The sequence below is a fragment of the Pundamilia nyererei genome, unplaced genomic scaffold (assembly GCF_000239375.1).
Source record: "Pundamilia nyererei isolate P.nyererei 1_Seehausen unplaced genomic scaffold, PunNye1.0 scaffold00236, whole genome shotgun sequence".
Lineage (NCBI taxonomy): Eukaryota > Metazoa > Chordata > Actinopteri > Cichliformes > Cichlidae > Pundamilia > Pundamilia nyererei.
Genome location: NW_005187637.1, coordinates 39,067 through 49,710, shown reverse-complemented (window position 1 = coordinate 49,710; position 10,644 = coordinate 39,067).

Below are 10,644 nucleotides of genomic sequence, written 5' to 3'. Positions count from 1 at the left end.
CCCCCCGCACTAATAAATGGAGGTGCAAAATGGAAACATATGGGGGCTAATATAAGCAACATTATCTGCTCCAAACGCGTGTATTTGGAAGGGGAGGCCAGTTACCGGCTGTCTGCAAATCTGGCAAATTGTGATAAAGGGAGCCCGTCAATAAAGGGAGGGAACATTGGCTGGTTGTCTAACTCTGCCTGTAATCGTCCAAAGCCCGACGTCTTCCACAAATGGGGGGATGATATGAGAAGAATAAACACGTGGACTATAAGCTCGCAATTAAAAAAGAAAGACTGAAAAAGGAAAAGGAAAAGGAAAACACTTAAAGATAAAAAAAAAATGGTTTGGGGGAACTATTAAACACGTGGAACAGCGAAGAATGGATCCACTCGTAGTAGGTTTTTAATTTTTCTTTATTCTTGCTTCTAAAGTAAACCTTCTGGAAGTAGAAGACAAGAACGAAACATCTTTGTGGAACAGCTTGTGAATTTAAAGTGCAAAGGTAAGTAAATTACATAAATATAGGCGCACTTGTTAGATTTACTTCAATTTTAGGAACAACTTTGTTTTCTTTAGCTTAGCTATTTTTCTTGCGTGATCAGTGATGTCACGTTGGCTTATCCTGCCTGTCATCTGAGTAACTTGAAGGCTTTGTAGTTTGCCTCCATGCTTGTAGTTTGCTTTCATACTCCACACGTGCTGACTACTAACACTTAGTTCCCTGCTGCAGAATTTGAAAAATGTTTCATGTGACAGCGCTGAGGTGGAGGGAATACAAGCGGACTGTGGAGCAAACTGCTGGAAATGCTCTGGCAGAGAGATCAGGAGCAGAGACTCCAGTGTGAATGTTCCTATCACAGGCTGAGAGGGCACCAGATGGCAAACCAATGAGGGGTGAACTAACCTACTAAATGATACCACATTAAATGCAGCATTTAAAATCCCATCTGGGTTGCCGTCCCTGCGGACATGGAGTGTGAAACATGACACATATTTATACACCTGCTGATGGAGCACACAGGCATGTCCAATAGGCTGGTGACATGCACTCTCAGCCAGCTGACCTCCTAACCCCTCAGTTTTGGTTTGATTCAGCTCACTGCCCTTTTCACCAGCCCTTTTCATCAGACTCTTAATTTCAGCCAGAAGCCTGTATTTGGCTCCAAGTGAATGCTGTGTGTGCTCCATTAGTTTGGAATTACTTGTCCTTTCTTGTAATGGCTTTTAGAGTACGTGAGTGAGATTGAGGCTTGGGTTGCCCCTCTTTACAGGCCCACTGGCTGTAAAATCATTTAAATGTTAGGGAGGTGTTTGCAGAAGGATGCAGCCAATGTGCAATTCACTTAACACTGTTTGCTTATTGTCATTTTTCAACCCTAATGTATAGATGTTTTTTAAATTGACACCTTAGATATGTGCCTAATGCATTTCAAATAATGTATAATTACTACATACTTTGGAAAATTAAAATAAAATATGGCCAATTCTTCAGTTCTATTAATATAATAAATAATGGAAATTTTTAAAAAATAAGAAAAATATTAAATCAACAATAAAAAAAGAGCACTTAAATGTTTTGTTTAGGGTTTTAAATATAAGGTTTTTTTCCAAATGGGTAAAAGCATTAAAATTTAATGTAAACCCTTTTTTTAATGTCTGAAACAGTGCTTAAATACTCTCCCGAGGATGAGGGCAGGTCACTCCATTTTCTATGTTGGTGTCAATACTGTTTTATTAACCTACCTTGAAGTGATTGTTTTAACTGCCAGGTAATCTCTATGCAATTCTCTGTTTTCAAATGCATCTTCATGGACTCATTTTTCAACACCCCTCTGCAATTTGAGGCCACAAAATGAACTGATTAGCATGATGATTAGTCATTAGTATGCTAATCATAAGCAATCCACATATTTTATTCATATTGTCGCAGAGTTGTTTTTCTCCTTCTGCTGGAATTGTGTACACATCCCATTCTATGTTTATTGTAAACATGCAAGTCAGTGTGGTAACTTGCTGAGAATGTACAGTGGAAACGATGGTTTTACTTGTAGTGTTTTTAGTTTAGTGGGTTTTTTTTTTAAGCTGCAGTGTCTAATAAGGACGGATGAATTCATTCATTGGACTGAGGAAATAAAAACAGGGCATCTGTGACGTGGATTGCTCCTTGTGTTCAGCATCAAGAAAATGTTTTTAAACGACCACATATATGTTGCAGAAGAAGAAGAAAAGAACGTTTCAGTCCAATTTTAAAAACACCGAACATGCAATTCAAATATATATTTAAAAATCAACATAAAATATTTATAAATCCTTTGTTTTAACACCAAGTCTGTCTCCTACAGTATATTTAAAATATAAGTCTGTCTTATTAGGTAATCCCTGTAAGAGTTGTGCTGTCAGAAGCCTGGATGTGCAGCCTCTTCTCACCTGCTGTCTCCCTTTTCAACAGCCTGTAACCATGATTGCTGCTGTACATTTTTTTTGGACTTGTGTAGTATAATATCGATGCAGTACCACTTGTGTCTTGATCATAGAGGAACTAGCCTGCATGTATTCCACTAGGGAAGTAATGCATAACTGAATATATGCTCACTCAGTATTTCTGTGTAGAGCATAATATAATTTGATCTTCCCTTCCAGGAATGATTTATTAAATTTACCTTACACCTACAGACGCTGCACAGAGATGCTTGAGACTTCATGTACACAGTTTCTTATGTTTTTAGCCACCATGTCAGAATATTCACAGTACACAGCCTCTAAAGATACTGGAATTACTTCAGGGCTTGATACTCGTATTTGTCTGTGCTTCCTTAGTATAGCATTTGTTTAGCATGACCTAAATTGCTGTGAAGTGAGTGCCTCAGCAGCTCTGTCTCGCCTCTTTCTTTTTTTTCTTCCCTACATCTCTCGTTCTCTCTCGCTCTTTGTTTGACTTCTTTTTTTCCCTTTACTCTCTCTCTCTCACACACACACAAAAATATGTATATATAACCCCCCCCCACACACACACACACACACACACACACACACACAGACACACACACGCACGAGATTTACAACCAGGCAAAACAAGCTGAGGGAACATTTTTTTGGTTGTTTAAATGTTTTTTTCTTTTTCTTTTCTTTTCTTTTCTTTTCTTTTCTTTTCTTATTTATTTATTTATTTTACAACAAACAGCTTTTGCCAGATTATTTACACGCGTAGTAAGTATTGTGGGATGTAAGAATTATTTATGTGGGCTGACTAATGAGATTTCAGCAATACTGAGTGAAGCATCTAGCAAATTTGCAGAGCGTTTGTTTTGTTTCTCTTTTCTGTGTTATTTCCCCTTATTTTACCTTCCTGGAGGGATCAACTGTGCAACGCTGTAAAAGACTAGCTTTTTCCTCCTTTGGGATTCAGTCGCTGCGTTTGCCACTCATTCAAAAGAAATGCTGTTTCCACAAATCCATGGAATTAGATAGTCATGATTTAAAAGACATTCAGCCCAGCTGCAGCTTTAACATGTTTGGCATCGACCTGTCACCATGCACCGAGCAGGACGGAGACAGGTACTCATACTGATGTGTTGACAACCCTGTGTGACAGCCAGCACACGGTGTGGATTTAGTAAACATATGACCTCCATGATAACCAGTATGGGGGCACTAAATCGCTTCAAATTTTGTACATGCGTTGCTAGGCAACAACATAATCGGCCTCCGTTTCTCCCTCCTTATATGGCTCTCTACTGGGATTGCTGTGCCTCTATCACTGAAAATGGTTAATTAACTTCTACAAAAAGTCCATTAATGGTGCAGATTAGGCTTCTGAGGGCTAAAAAACACATCTAGGCTACTCAGAATTACACTCCAACATACAAATGCACGGCCAAGATTAAAAGGACGTTTGAAACAAATGATCCTAGACCCATGAGTTTGACTGTATTCTAGCAAAAACAGCTTCAGTCATTGTTTTAAATAATATGATCAAAATTGAAAAGGTTATTTGGCACACTGGACATACTGGTTTCAGTATACACAGCCTAATTTCCAGACAGTTACTACATATTTAAGCGATGAAATGAGAATTTACAAGAAATGTTACAATAAATAGTCTCCTTTAATAAAAAAAAAAAAAGCACAGAAGAGCAGCATTGTTTGCCCACTCATAGCCTGAATTTATACTGTTTGTATGAATGGAGACATAACATACATCGAATATAGATATAACATATTCTACATTGTAATCATTATATTATAACTATTTGCTTATATTAGTTGTTTATATAACATTGTCTGTTGTTTGCAGCTGAATCTTATCATTTCTGCCATATGAATAAAAAAAAAACTGGCAGGACAGACGTCACTCTTATTAATTCAATTGGCAGCATATGTTGTTATCTAACCCTTTTCCTCACTCTCAGGAGAGGGCTTAATTGGATACATATCTATGATGTAAGACTTTTACCATTTTCCCCAAATTTACCTTAAAATAGATCACAACAGATTTTTCTACTCTTCACTTTATGTCGATATTCTATATTAATGTACAATCTGAAAACATTGTATCTAGTGATACTTTTAATATTTTGGAAGCCTTGCCTTTTTCTCATTACCATAGATACATTTCTGAAACAATAGTCCGGTCTCAGATTGAATCATTTTATATATCTGCCCACCTGAGTTTCGATAAATGACATCTTTATATGTAAACCACACAAGTGAGTCAAAAGCACCCTGAATTATATACCGATTGTCTCTATCTTCTTACTCTTCTTGTACTTTCTTTGTGCAATTAGGAGTTGTATATCAGCTCCCATAATCTTTTGCTTAGTAAGGCTCTCTGGGCATTACATAATTCCAAACAATGTTGCAGAGCGATAGATGAAAAATAAATGTTTATAGGATTAACACAAGTTGATTATAAATGGATGGCAAATCCACAATAATCAGCTTCCTAAATGCTGAATAATTATTACATTAGGAGTGGTTTTTTTATTGAAGGAAAATATGCAGAGAGCATTTCAATATACACAAAATTAAACCGCTACTATGAGTGCCCTGCACACTATACAGATTTAAAATCAAATTTATTTGGACATCAGCATGACTTAACAACAGCATCTTGTGGAAGTTTATATTGTAAAGACATTACAGTATTAGAGGCAAGATGATTTGGTATGAGCAAGCGTTTGGTAACAGTGGAGAGGAAGAACTCCATTTTAACAGGAAGACTTCCACCAAAACCTTGCTCAGGGAGGAGCAGCCATCCGCCATAACCGGTTGGAGGTAATGGGAAAGAGAAGACACAAAAGAGGAGTGTGTAAAGAGACCAGAAAAAACAAACAGGACCAAAAAAACTATGGGTGAAAGAAGACAAAGGTTACTGACATGCAATTAATGGTATACATACATATATGGAGCATGAAAAAAGGGGTGTGGAGAAGAAGCAAAAAAGAAATCATGGGAAGTCTTCCAGCAGTCTGAGCCTATAGTAGCATTAAGCAGTGGTTTAGGGTCACATGACCAAGCCCTGAGTATTATCTTTTTTCAAAAGGAAAATTTTTAAGTCTAATATTAAAAGTAGAGATGGTGTCTGTCTCATGAACTTAAAAAAGGAGCTGGTTCCACAGGAGAGGATACTGATAGCTGAAGGCTCTGCCTCCCATTCTACTTTTAGAAACTCAGGAACTATAAGTAAGCTGCAGTCTGAGAGCAAAGTGCTCTATTGGTTTGATGAGGTCTTTAAGATATGATGGGGCATGATCACTCAAAACTTTGTGTGCGACTTTGCACATGCCTAAGGGAAGCATATATAAGAAGTACCAGCCCTAGCACAGAACTTTGTGGCATGCTGTGCTTATATCAGATAGATACAATTCAAACCAATGCACTGCTTTTCCACTAATTCCAGTGGTATGTCCTTGTCTCACTAGTAATTTGCTGCACTTAGATTTTGCAGGACAAATACAGGTCTAAGTCCAGTATCTGAGGCTATGAGGAAATTAGTAGTAGTGCTTCATGCAGTGAAAATAATCACATTGTTTCTTTCCAACAACATCTTTTGAGACATTTGGAAATAAAATGAGGGTTGTGAATCGGTCTGTAATTGTCTAAAAGATCTAAACAGTATATAAGAGGTCTTAAATATGTACTGAGAAAACAGTCAGCACCTTTTTGGGGGGTGCAGCTTGAAGGTTAAATTGCTGTATCATGCAGCATGTTAATTATTTGAATAGTTTGTCCTTGGTTAGTGTCTAAAGCCAACCTTGATGAAATAATTACCCCCACCCTTACTTTTTGGTATGTAAATTATGCACTGGTGTCATATGTCTCTGTGCAAAGCTGGCTAATCACATATTTTACACCTGAGAAACCACCACTGAGAAGGAAGTGGCAGTTTCAGTGCACATAAAACATGTCTGTGTGAGGTGTGGGGAGCGAAGGGAAACGAAAGGTCCATCATCAGCATATCCAAATAGGAAGGAGCCACGACATGGAACTCTTTAAATGGAAGCTTTGACAGAAGCCTGCAATCCTTTCTCACCACACTGCCCCTGCTAATCCCCTCCATTCAACCACATCACTATGGAAACTGTCTGGATGTCTCACCCTTGCCGCCTAACTTGTGCCATGCAGCCATGTCGGCCACTGACATGGAGGTTGTGCAGCAAAATGCTGGCTGTTCACTGTTTCCCTACACGCCACAGGTCTCTATGTGACATTACATGCTGCTAGACTCATAGTGATTTTTTTTTTTACCCAGGAAAAAGAAAAATGCTCAAGAAGAGACAGCAACTGCAAGTTCAAAGCAGCGCAAGAATAAGCACTTCAGCCTTTAAGAGAAAGACAAAAAAACCTTGGCTGTATGGTGCGGAGTTCAAGGTGGTTGGAGCAAATTTTCATATTGCTTGCTCCCGATACCTATTTCATTTCTTTGACTTCCTCTGGCAAAATTGCAGGAGAATATTTGTCATGGTTTTAAAAGGTTTATCAGCTTCAAAGCTGAGGGAGCTGGTCGTCCAACCCATCAGCGAGACTACGCAATCCTTCCAGCGCTGACAAGAATGGGTTAGAGCATGTGGACAAAATTTCCCTGCTAAGCCCCCAATTCAGAGCTTTTACATAAAGCTAGAAGAAGCACATTTGCATTTGCCATTGACGTCAGCTTTAATCCATCCCAAACCACTTCTCCAGCCCCCTCAACATCTTGGAGAAGAGCTTCGGTAATTGCTAATTACAGGAAAAAAGATGGTTATAATCACAAGCACCAACGGTCTGGTCAGTGCCAACGCCTGTGACCTAAAATCTGCTGAAATCAGCTGTAACACAGAGCTCATAGGTGAGCCCAATCTTAAACATAGGGAAGTATGGTTAAGGCTGTGCTTCTTGTTTAGTTAAAGCAGCAATTCAGCTAAATCTCACATTCATGTATCTTGTGTGTTGCTGTCCTCTTACCTCTTTTTATAAAAGTGCCAAAAGCATACTCCGGACATGAATTACCTGCTTGGGTGATTTTATTTTTCCCCTGAGCAGTCGCTGATGGTATAGCACAGCATTGCATGGTATTTAATTGGATGCTTTTCTGGCATCTTATCAGGGCTACACTGTTTTTTATGTATTCATCATTTATTAATGATATATAAAACCTACAATGTCTATGTGTAATCTAAGTATAAATTTAAATAGCCTGTTTTGTCAAACCTGACTCTCCTTTAGGAGAAACGGATCCAGCTGGCACTGCTATCAAGCTTTAAGTGATGTCAGATTTTTAAAAAGGTATTTGACAAGTTTTGACACCCTATCTATGATATCTAAATACAAATCAATTATTCCCTATGATATATAAAGACTATAGACATACTTACTTGGCAATACTTAATCTGAATTTTTCCTAACATTTTCATTTAAATGCTTTTTAGCAAGAAAGCTATTGGAATAAATGTACAATCTGTACAATCAAACAAGAAAAAATGTAAAGCCATATTTTATTTTATTTTGTTTATCACGTTCCACAAATTCATTGTCTTGTGTGTAGCGCTTCAGTATATTGTGAACTACAACATGAATAAGTGATGTACTTACTAAATCATTTATAGATCATTTGGTCTTACGAGTTCATGTCTACCATTGCCATAACCTGCAACGTTTCAAAATTCACGAGGGTGTATTATGATTAAGTCATTTGTTGTTAAAACACATGTTGTCTCAGTTTTGTCACAGAGAAGAGATCATGCTGGACCTAAAACAATTGCAACAATACAGTTTCTTTGCACCCCCTCCCCTCTTACACCACCCGATCAGTGTGTTGATATTCTGCAGATTAAAGTACATCTTTGTACTGCTGGAGGTACTAGATGAAAGTCAGGTAACACACTAATGTTTGGTCATATCTGACTGTATATAAAAGATGGCTGCAGCCCCATCGGTAAAATGAAGCCAGAAGTTTCTGAGTTCTTTATGATCATCAGGAGGGGGCGACATGTCTGGTTGCAAAAAGATTTGCAGTTGTATCGAAGTCTATGGGTAAAGGACTTGATAGATGACCTCACAAAACACTTTCATGATTAGTTTATGGTCTCATTTGATAGTTTCAGCAACTATAACTTTATAACAAACTGTGTGCTGCTGTGCACAAACATAGCTTAATCAAGAACAGCTGGGCTTTCCAATATTTCTAATGTTTGTTCTTTTACGTCATTGTCTACAAATATCTTGGAAACCTATGCACCTGGCTGTGCAACCAGGCTAGTCGGCCAGCAAAATATGCCCCCTAAGTGATGCGGGAGACTCACATTTTAGCCTTTGCCAATGATGCTGTGTGGATTGTGATTGATCAAAGAAGTTGTTTTGCAATCCCAGTGGAATTTTTTTTTTATCAGTTATTTAATAATTTAATAATATGCTATAAGTGACTATTTATATATAATTTGTAATCCACCATAATTAAACTAATAGAGACAGTTAGACATAGAAATGAACCAAACCAATACAGATTAATGAACTCCATATTCTTTCATGCAGAACTACCTTTTGATTGACTAATAACTTATATAAGTGAGCAGTGTCCTTGATTTTCCCAGCCAGATCCAACACTTGCGCCAAAGACTAACCAACCACCCACCATTGCTAACCATAAAACTAATACTAAGTCCCCCTCCTCTGATTATACTGTAAGGTGCATTTCTGCGCCACTTGAAACCCCCAGTGTACTGCCTGTCTCTCAGCAGAGATGTTACCTGCCTTTATTTGGAAGTTTGACATGACAGATTACTTTAAAGCTTTGTGCACAAATCCCAGACTTGTTAGATTCATCACCACTCAGCTTACACAGAGGGAGAGCCACAATCTGCCAGTCTTGCTCGTGTGCTTTGGCCGATAGTTTTATTACTTATTTCCTCCCTGATTTCCCATGTCTCCCCAAGGCACGGTAAACTGAACAAAGTAAACCACATTTTATTCAGAGAGACCAGTTGCACACTGAAAAATGGATTTTAATTTGCCCAGTGAATTTGTGCGATGAGTGTTTTAGGACATGGGAGGGATATTTCATTAGTGGCTTTTCCACTGGGGCCGTTGGAGAGTTTCAGGGGTTTTGGACACACATAGGCACTTATTTCCTTTTTACTTTAAAACAACTACTAGTTACGGTGTTGTATTTCTTTGCAGCAGACTACCTGATATTCCACTTTCCTTTGCAGATTTTTGAACACTGTGTTCCTATTTTTTGTCTGATGATGCAAGATATTTTTGTGGTACTAGAACTTTCCACACAGGTACTCATTCATTAACAGTAAGAGGTACAAAAAGATGTAACACCATGTTAGGAGAGACATGCAAATTCACAGAAAAGCTGATTTTCATTCTTTTATATAATGGTTTAAGTTTAAATGAGGTTATTTAACCTTTTGCACAGAGCTGGTATAAAGGCGTTGCATCATAATTTGCTTTATCAGAGAAGCTGTGGAGACGTGTTAATATACTGCTGTCACTTTCACAGATGACATGCATGAGGACGCGTATGTGTGTGTGTGTGCATGCTTTTTGTGTGTACTGCCAGAAATGTATGTAGAAATGATTGTAGTGGTGTCTGCACAAAATGATGCAGCAACTCAAATGTATCCATCTCCTAAAATGGGAAAAATGCATGAGCAAGAGATGAAGTCACTTAATTTAGTTGTTGGCAATGGCATCAGAAAACATTGACCTTTCGTTGGTTCCTTGAGGCCATTAAATGAGTCACATGACAGCTGGATATTTACAGTGCCTCTCGTCACTGGCCTTGTCAAATCACAGCACACTTCACTGAAGCCTAGGAGGCCCTAGGCTGGACTTCAGCTATGCAGACAGACATAGGTGTTTTTTACCCTTCTTTTAGCTCAAGCTCATGGCAATTCCATGAAACACAAAAGAACACAAGGGCGTGAGGGTATGTGTGTGTTTCTGAGCTTGTTCGAGTGTTGCTGCTAAAAAACAGGAAGGAGAGAGTGAGATATACATACAGAAGCACAGACAGTCTGCAAGACCAATGAATTTCAGGCCAATTTATCTTATGAATGAGCCTCTGGAGGGCATTCACTCCCAGACAGTTCCATGAATTGTACAACAAATAAAACTGTACTTCTGGACCCATATCTCACACGAGACAAACTGAGTCTTTTTTTTTTT